We start from the raw sequence: 9835 nt of genomic DNA, 5'->3' as shown, positions 1-9835 counted from the left end.
GGAGGAGCGTAACGCTCCGTCCCTCCACAGCACGGTGGCTGTGCTGCTGGCTGCCTTCCTGGCCGCCTCGGCTCGGCATCTCACTGAGGGTCTTCTCCTGAGGGACAGCTAGCTGCTCCCTGGGAGAGACACGTCTTCCCTCCATTGCCACACTGCACAAGACTATTCTCACACACAGGGCAGTAAGTAACAAAAGCTATCTGGGCATTTTGTCCCTCCTCAAAGCCCTGCTTGCCCTTAGGTTGCAGCCATCTCCCCAACCCAGGAAAATACACGAGTTTTTGAGGAGGAGCTAAAAAGAGCAGCTAAAAAAGAACAGGCTAAAAAGAGTTAGCAGCTGCTGCGTGAAAGTTGCTCATGCAGGATTGCTGCAAAATGTAGATGATTTTTGTCTGTGGGTGTGATGGGGATGCTTGTGTGAGGGGGAGCACGCTGCTGCACTGAAGATGTGCCCAGGAAAGAAAAACAGGTATAAAACTTGACTATAAGGCAAACCCCTTGTTCTGCTTCTGAGGTAAAGGGGCTCTCCTGCATTAGTTTATCCCTGAAGGATGTAGGCTTGATTTTGGATCTCCAGCAAAAGCCTTCAGAAAAGGAGCTTTTAGAAGATGACTGCCAGTCTGAGGACAGCCACTGCTGAGAGGAAGACCTAAAAATTAGGATAGTTTATCCCAAAGAATTAAGAAAATGGCCAGGGAAGGACGGACAACAATACATGTTGTCTGTAATTCATGTGTTGACTGTGAAAAATGTACTGTGATAAACAGGTGTGTGAGACCCTAAAACAGAAGGTATGGGCTGCTCTGCTCCTCTGCCATAGGCTTTGAGTGTCCTATTGGATTGTCTGAGTTTACGTTTTAGTTCTGAAGGACATGCAGTTTGTGGCTAATTGGATGAACCATTATTACTAGTGATAGAAAGTAGGAAATTCACTGCTCTATTGCAGAAAGAAGTTACAACAAAGGGATTTATCCTGTATCGGTTTGCCAAAATGTTCAAATCCCTTAGAAAAACAGCTCTTTTTATTTTTTATACTACAAAGGGTTTATTTTGTTTGTGAACACCAAATTTGGCTTGCAATGAAGGAAAGAGAACGAGCCTATAAGAGAGATGTTTTTAGTTGGCAATGCTAAAGTCATTTCCCATGCTGGAATTTGGAAGGCCTAGTAGAGTCTGAGAGTTTCATTACTGTGCTAGGACAATTAATCAGAATACTATTCCCAGATATTCTTGCAGTTCTGATTAAATCTGTGTCCTCTTCAATGATTAAACTAGGATGATACAAGACATCCCACAGTGTATGCTGCTATTACTGAAATTCATCTCATAAATGGTGTTCTTAGCCAAAGAAAGTCTTTGTGAAAGTCTTTCTCCTTTGTAGGTTGACTCTAATTCCTAAATGTATTTTGTATTTGTATTTTGTATTGCTTCAGTCAGGTTCATTCAATCTTAAAAAACAATCTATCCATTTAAACATAGAAGGCTATCATGTGCAAGTGCATTTTGTAAACTTATTATGCTAAGAGACAGTCACCCAGATTGGAATTCAGGCGTGTTGATGGGAAGTGACACTATTGTGGATGGTATTTCTCTTTCAGGAATAAAAGGTAGGCTTTGTTCACAATGTCAGTTAAGCCAGCACTAAATTCACTCACTCAACTTTCTGTACCTGATGTCAATTCAGGCATGAGTACACATTTCTGACAGTTCTATTAATAGAGGACCTAACTACAGCATCGAAGACTGAAAGGTTATATGAAACAACTCTATTTCTATTACATTCTATTAATCAAAATCCTGAATTGTTCACCATCAGGTCACTCGCTGGCAGTCATCTTACTTAAGAAGGGAAGTTTTCTATGGTCTCCTATGGCTTGTGCATGATTTTCCTTGTAAGGAACATAGGAGGCTGTGGGTTGGGAGAGAAAGGATATGGTTTAAGCTGGCACAGATGACCTGGATTCCTTTATTCTTGCAGCAGATTCAACCCTAGTTTATAAAAGTAATATGTGTTTAATTATAGGAAGCATTGGCAACTTAAAGTACTCTAACCTTGCTCTGTCATATCACCTTGTGGGCAGCTGCAAAATGTAGAACATGGCTACTGCTCGTGAGGGCAGGTGTGTGACTGAGACATAAACTCGTTTAGTGTTTCCTTACAGCAATAAAGACTCCGTGGAATCCTGTCATCAAAATGAAGCCGTCATGCCATAGCAGAGTGGGAACTCTGTTGGCTCACAGTTCGTGTTGCCTGTCCTTAAACTCAACAGGCTATCTGAAAAGAGATAAAAGCCTTTCCCTGGCTAGATGAAGTGATCTTCTGTTCTGTTAATATCTACTTTCTGTACTCCCTATGCACAAACACCTTATCCTACTGTTTGCTGAGGCAACATGCAGTACATTTTAGGAAAAGATCTCAAGACAGGAGAGATTGTTTTCTTAAATTTGTTTTACTGTCTCTGGCATGCAGCCTTTCTGCAACCATCTCTCCCATCTCTGCATTAAATGGAAGGCCACTAAGAATTTAGATTACTTTCTCTTTCCTGAGACCATTCCTCGTATAATGACTGTTCAGCTCTTACAGCCATTTGCTGTGGTCCTCACTGCATTAATCTTTTCCCTTGGCAAGGGTATATTATCATAATTCTTCATCTTGTGGATAGAATAGGAAATCCTGGAAGTTTTTCTGTCACCTTAAAAAGGATCAAGGTTTCACATTCAGCATCTTACTTTGCTTGAATATGATGTCTTTCGTTTGACTTTCTCCCCCAATTCCTCATTCACAACGCAAATCACAGATTACACTAGTAGATAGTTTCTGTTCAGTAGAGAGTCTTCCAGCTGGATTCACACTGTTAGCAACATCTGCTCCCCGACTTCAGCTTCTTGGCAAAAACAAAAAGCTGATGGTAAGATAGACATAGCTCCCTGTAACATGTTCTGCAATGTTCATCTAATTTTATATGCTGGAGTCAGTGAAGAGACATTTTAAATGGTAGCAATGCCAGGTATCAGTTTTTCGGCTTAAAAAAAGTCCCTGTTAGGCAAACAGGGACCATTTATACGTCTGTTACAATGTTTGGAAGCTTGAGTTTCTTGCAGTTTATATCTAGCAAACAAGTTGTTTTCTTAACAGTAAAGGCTAAGTATTTTTAAGGGCTTATATTCTGGATCCAAATTGTCACCAGGAAAAAGTATCAGTTTGCTGACCTGTGGTGTACCGGTCTACCCCCATACACTTGTTTTTGCTGTGCATTCGCTGATACATGAGTAGTTTGCTCTAAGGAGTCTCGCTTCGAATGAGCCTTGATTGAGCTTGCTTGTGAGTAGTAAAATCCAAATTACTTCTTCATATATTGTATGCAAAGGTAACATTTGGCTGCCACCATGGATGTGTATCATAAAGGCAAATGCTCTGAAAATTCCTTGTTAAGAGAGAATTTGGGAAAAAGGAGACAGCAATTCACTGTATTTTGTCTTCGATTCATAGCTCCCTGCTGGCTTGAATAAGAGCGTAACAAGGACTAAAAGCTGGTTTGTTTCCAGTTAGGTATGACCTATAAATAAAGTAGGGGACTAAACCTGGGCTGAACACATCAGTCTGGCCAGAAGTATTTTGTGTAAGTTCAAGGCTACTCCTACATAACAAGTTCAAAAGTTTAACTGTTACTCAAATGTTGTTGGGCTCATGTTTCACTGGGAAGTGTGTGTGCGTGAAGAAGGGGGGTTTCCTGGAAAAAATGGACCAGTGAATCGGTAGAGAAACCTGGTACGGGAATTGCTGCAGCTGCTACAACACATCTCTTCAGAACATACCTCCGTGCAGAGTATGATGAAAATGTTTATACTCACTTGTATTGTAGCGATGTTTAGATTCTCCAACCAAGATCAGAGTCCCGCTGGGTTAACACTAATCCGTGATGATCTCCTGTAGAGGTAAGAATCTCCATTCTTCCGTAAGAGTCCAAATAGTTAGGATGGACATGTGTGGCAGTCCATGGTGCTAAAATGTCTTGCCTAAGATGCCAGAGCAAGCCTGTACTAGAGCCAGAAATAGGAGCTGGTCCTGACTTCCATTCGCTGATACATGAAACCACAATGGCTTTAATGTTCAAACCTTGCCATATGGCTGTCTGTCATTCCTTAATAAATCCAGCAGTATTCCACCTAGGTCACTGACCACAGATAAAGGTTTCGGTTGTGGCATGAAGCGTGGAAAATGATCGCTTGAGCCAGGGAGAAGGTATGTAGATGTAGACTAAGTTGTGCACTGTAGGGTGACACCTACAGAAAATGTTTTGGCATGGCTTTTGGATAAGATTTCTGGTATGAATCAACGTTGACAGGAACAGTCATGGTAAAACAGTCTCTGAAACTGCAGGAAATCCTTATGGATTCTTATGGTGGTGTTGACTCAGACTTTTGGCAGGAAGGCACTGTTTAAGACCTGGGTAAACCAGAATGACCTTGTTCTAAACTTTATTTGTATAAGCTTAGACTATTACTTAAACAGACAGCATTCTCAGCTGGGAAACTGAGACTGTGCCTAGTCATTAATGTTAGGATCAGGGTGAAATGCCCACCTGAGAGGTGTTCACTTTACACAACATGGACATAATTTCTTCAGAATACATTGGATTTATTCCCTTATTATTATTAGTGAGAAACAGTTGACTTCGAAATCAGACAGCAAACAAAAGCAGCAGAAATTAAAGTAATGATGAAAGACTGGCTTAAATGCCAAAATAGTTACGTGAAGGGTTAAACTAAAATGAAAATTGCAATTTTCTAGCTCATACTTCTGAAGAACTAAGTGTGACAAATTTTTGCTTTCCTACCTGCAAAGCCTGACCTAGCTGACAATCAGTTTAATATACCTGATGGAAAGCAGTCATGAGATCCACTGCTGTGGCAGTTTTCAATCCTTGGAACAAATACAAGGATGTGAAATATGAGGCAGGTAGCAATTGATTTGCCTTTTCTGAAATGCTGGCATGTTACTGGAAGAAAATAAACATCAGTATACTTACTTGAAGAAAACAAGGACATATATTTGAGAATGGTTATTTGTATATAAATTTGATGCCAGCAGTTAAAATAGTATTTTCACTACTTCCTTTTTCTATTGTTGGCTTAAACCAGAGGTTTAAATGATTGATTTATGATTTAAAATGGCAAGCAGGAAATCTTAATTTACATGACTTATTTTAGTCTTATTTTACATTTATAATTCTTAATTCTTTTCTTAAGTAAAAGCAGATTCCTTGTGTTTGGCAGGATGTTACTTTTTGTCAGTCAGAAGGACAGGAGTAGTCATTGATTTAAGATATGTCAACATATATCTGTTCAAACTTTTGATTTTGTTTTTTTTAAGTTGTTAAATACTATTTGAGATCCTTCGTTTATTAGATGCTGTGAGCTTTTAACTGATGATTTCTGTTAAGTTACATTTAGATTGGGTTCAGTTAAAATGCACAAAGGAATCATTAATGAGAGATGAAAATTTGTTTTTAGCTCCCCCAACTTCCAAGATATTAATACTACCAGATCTTATCCTCCCACAAGTTAGAGCTAATCATCCTGCATCTTGATTTTGCTCATAGTTTGGAAAAGGGAAAAACAAGCTGGCTTCCTTTTTCAAATCCCGGTTTAGTTCTCATCTCTGAATGAACCAGTAATCAAAATGAACTTGTTGAATAAACTGAAATGAAGAATTCACTTTCTTTCTGCACCTGCAGACGAAGCTAGTGTTGTAAACAGCTGGTTCAGCACTCAACATGCTATTTCTAGCCCCTTACTCAGAAACACCCACCAGTTTGGTGTTTTGACTTTCTCTGAAAGTTCTGCAGCAAGCCTGGACTGCTTGGATATTTTGTACTTAGTGATTCTAGATTTCACCGGAGTGTAGGCTGCCCTTATTTCACATTTTATTTTAAATAGGGCTGTTTTTAAAAGGGCAGACATACTTGGTTTAAAATAAAGAATGACACTTTTTAAAAATTGTTTTGCCTTTTAAACTGGTAAATTCTTTGCTTTTGCTCACATTTTGCAAAATGTATCAGAGTTGACACCTCAAATTGTGGTTGATAATTGTTGGTTAGGAGATATATACAGTACTCTGCAACAAAGTTAATTTTTTCCTGGAATCGTCTAGAACAGCACACTTGCAGCTGAGATATACTCATATTTGTACGTGACGTGTTCTAGCGCCTTTGCTAGTACAAAATTAGTACAGTGCACAAAAAGGAAGAAAATATGTATGCATGACGGGTAGGTATTTCGTAGCAAATTGCCATAGAGATTAACAGAGCAATGGATATAAGTGAAACCTGCAGAAGGGCTGTACATGAGCATAAGCAACATGACCTATACTGGTATGGTTCAAGTGGCAAATCCCTTAATGTGAATGCAGTTACACAATATATGAGGATTAGTCCCATATGGGAAGCAAAATAGGTTAAGACAGTGTAACTACAGACATCTGTGGGCTGTAGTGTTATCATATAATACAGTATTTGCCTCTACTGGGAAATTATACTACCATAATTCTTATAATATACACTGGTACTCTAGCATTGAATTTAATTTCTACAAAAGCCCAAGGAAAAACTGGGCTTTGAAGCAGACAAGGAAATACCAAGCAGGCCTGTTGCTGGAAACAGGTGAGTGGACAAAAGGGATGAATGCCTCTAACCTGTGGAGTCCGGTACTTTCTTGCTGCGATCTTGCTACAGTGCTGGATTTTTCTGATCTTGATTTCTTGCTGTGTGTGACTGGTTTGTTTTTCTGTTAGGACTATCCTATGAACTTCTCGGAGGAGAAGAAAAGAGGGGAGGGGGAATGGAGGCAGTGAAAACATGGGTGGCTTGAGTTATATTTGGCTTTTTTGGACAGATTAATCCCTTTTCTGATTTACACCATCCTTATTCTGTACTTTTTAATTCTTTCTTAGGGAAGCATCCTAATGAACTAAGTCAGAAAATTTTCTATTGACATAAACCTTGCCATGAGGTAAAGAAAATCTTTTTTTTACAGTTTAGAAAACTGAGTGAATGCAGTTCTACGATTTTGATGAACCTAATTAAACCCCTGCAACTGTTCTAGACTTTGAAACAAAGGTTCTTCTTAGTTTCATTTAACTTAGGGATTTACGATTATAAATTCTCATAACACTTTTTTTCAAGTAAATATACCAGCTGAAGTTGATATTAATGCTCTTATTGGTAAGAGTCATAGCATTATGTGAGCATTACTTTCTGCTATGTGTTATTTTTAGCTTAAGACAACGGTTTTACATAACAAGGGAACGTGATTGAAAACTAAATATTGACTATTAATGAAAAGCATCTGAAAAGCTACTTTGAAGTATAGACTTTGCTGGTTGCTAGCTCATAAGAACAAAGAGATAATAGTTCTTCACTGGCGCTGAACTTGTCTTAAGCAAAAGTAGCTACTAAAGCTATGAGAATAAAATCCTTTTATTAGCAGCCTGAGATTGTGTATTATTATGCTGTATCAAAAGTGTGTAAAGTGTGCAAATGCCAGCATGATTCCAGGCAAGAAAAAAAGGCCAGATTTTGTTCACACACCTTTTAATTTTATATGGAAGACCTTTTGAGACCATCTTCAGACCAGGTAAAATTACTGGTAGTATAAAGAGTGGATGGAAGCAGGTTATGAGTGGAATGAATAGATAGCATGAATACATCTACTTTTTAGTTTAGTATTGCTAAGTAATTAATAAATACAAATTATTCATACCATTGTTTTATTACTGTGGTTGCAAATTTTGTAAAGAATATTGTATGCAAAACAGAGCCTGAAGAACCAAGTCCTGAAGCCTGAAAACATCTTGTGCATTAATTAACAAAAATCAGATGGTACGTAGAACTGTGTAAGTGCTTCAAAGTTTTAATGTTTATTGTTTTCTTTCTCCCTTTTAAGGATCAATGGTACCATTTGCTTTAGAGGTAGGGACTTGAGGTCCCTTTGCTTTAGCAAAGGAAACTGGTAGCAGAGCAGGGAATTCTTCCCAACTCTTTGTCTCCCAGATTACCAATATAACTGATAGACTATCCTTCCCACATTTTACATTTTTTTTTCTCCATGTTCATAGATTTTTTTGGTTTTGTTTCATTAAAAGCAGATGTTTGACTCGCCAAGTTTTTTACATACTTCTTTATCACTAGCTGATTAAAATCGCACAGAAGATGCCCAGGAGAGGAGTGACTCTGGCCACTTTCTGCATTCATTCTCTTGTTGTTGGAGTGGAAGCTACCCTCTGCCTAAGGTGGGTACCTATCAGTGATAGTATAGATGCATTTTAATTTCAATTTCCTATCTAAATTGCTTCATAACTTTAAGTACTTCCAAATATTTGCACAGTAACTGTCATAAACATCAGCATCCTGGGGTTAGTATAACTAAGAGCTTCAAAATGACAAAAGTTTTCTCTTGTTGCTGGCAGAATTTGTTTCCCAGTGCTAACATTTATGTATGGCTATAGGGAGTTCATGTACTTACCCTTACCAAAAGGGTGAATACAGCTTGCACTTTGCCTTACTGGAAGCATTGAGAGTGACAGTAAATTTTGTTTGTGCAGGATGCTCTTCTGGGAAGTAAAGACATTCTCAATACTAAATTAGATAATTCTTAATTTAAATCTATTTTTATTCAAGTTTTTAATTAACCCTATCCCTAACATTCTCTATAGGGATTAAAATACTGTGTTCACTTGCAGAATAGTCTTCTCTCTCAATCTGGAGGTAGAGAGGCTAGGGAGAAAAAGGCCTCATAGGGAAAGGCCCCCATTTTTATTCTGTCAATGCTTGTCTGTTTGTAATTACTTATAATAAATGGCTCCTTATCTGTTATCCTGTCTTCTTAATTAAGAGGGCTCTGGTGTATAAAAGTGAAGACTGCAGCAGTCATCTAATGGTTCTTCTGGGGATGAATGTTTCACTGTGGTAGAAAGGTCGGAACATAGGTTAAACAGACATTTAATTCCATAGATTTCTTCCCAAATCCATGCAGATTTCACAGCCCTTTTCTGCTATAATTGTGGCAGAAGCATCCAGAGTCCTAAAATGCAAGAAATCCAATTATCAGGTACACCAGTAAAAGTGAGCTTGAGCTAAAAAAAAAATGGTAAAGGCAAAAGCCTTTGGTTAGCAAAATAGTATCTTTGGTGCCTAGTAACTGTAATAGTAACTATAATGCCTCCCTTCTCTTGACCTCCACGAGCTGTTCTGTGCTTGAATAAATCTCAGCTAGAAGAGGAAGTTCTGTTCTAGTGATATGCAGCTTCCTCCTTTGTCTGATGTTAATGCAAAATGTTCTCACTTGCAAAGAAGTTGTTTTTCTTTTTTTTTTCTTTTCTTTTTTCTTTTTTCTTTTTTCTTTTTTCTTGTATCTTTTTTCTTTTTTTTTTTTTCCAGAGAAGAAGGAGGGAAGTTAATAGAATTGGAGTGTGTTCATCTTTTACTGCTTTGTGATTATGGGCTGGAACTGTAATTTCTTCTGCTATACCCTTTGAGGCAGAATTATATGGATGCAACAGAGGAGAATGTTACCTGTGAAATGAGTTATTTAGGTAAGCATCCCAAGAAATTTTTCATAAAATTGCAGTTTGTTACCTAATTAAAAAGGTGTAGGAGAAGAGTCTGAACTAGCCTCAATGCCCGACCAAAAGCATGATCTGCATTCCAGGAAGTTTAAAGTTATATATAGCTTATTTGTCAGTAATAATAAAAAAAGTGGATTTTACAGTATAGAGTGTGTAAATTTTATTTGCTGCTATCACAAGGCTAAAGTATGCTTACGCTGGATCCACACT

At 38.1% G+C, this 9835-nt stretch overlaps 1 protein-coding gene across 1 annotated transcript in view; it reads left to right on the top strand.

The window, feature by feature from the left end:
* Positions 1-7828: 7828 nt before the first annotated feature.
* SPNS3 (SPNS lysolipid transporter 3, sphingosine-1-phosphate (putative)) overlaps positions 7829-9835 on the top strand; it is a 39155-nt gene continuing 37148 nt past the window's right edge. Inside the window, exons 1-3 of the mRNA XM_009468983.2 lie at positions 7829-7880; positions 8190-8290; positions 9438-9592. The gene's annotated coding sequence lies outside the window, so the exon portion shown is untranslated. The remainder of the gene's footprint in view (positions 7881-8189; positions 8291-9437; positions 9593-9835) is intronic.

Source organism: Nipponia nippon, unplaced genomic scaffold (genome assembly GCF_047370975.1).
Source record: "Nipponia nippon isolate SJK-2023a ecotype South Korea unplaced genomic scaffold, ASM4737097v1 scaffold_15, whole genome shotgun sequence".
NCBI classification, from domain to species: domain Eukaryota; kingdom Metazoa; phylum Chordata; class Aves; order Pelecaniformes; family Threskiornithidae; genus Nipponia; species Nipponia nippon.
The sequence above is the reverse complement of the archived record's forward strand: the minus strand, read 5'-3'. Positions and strand labels throughout refer to the sequence as shown.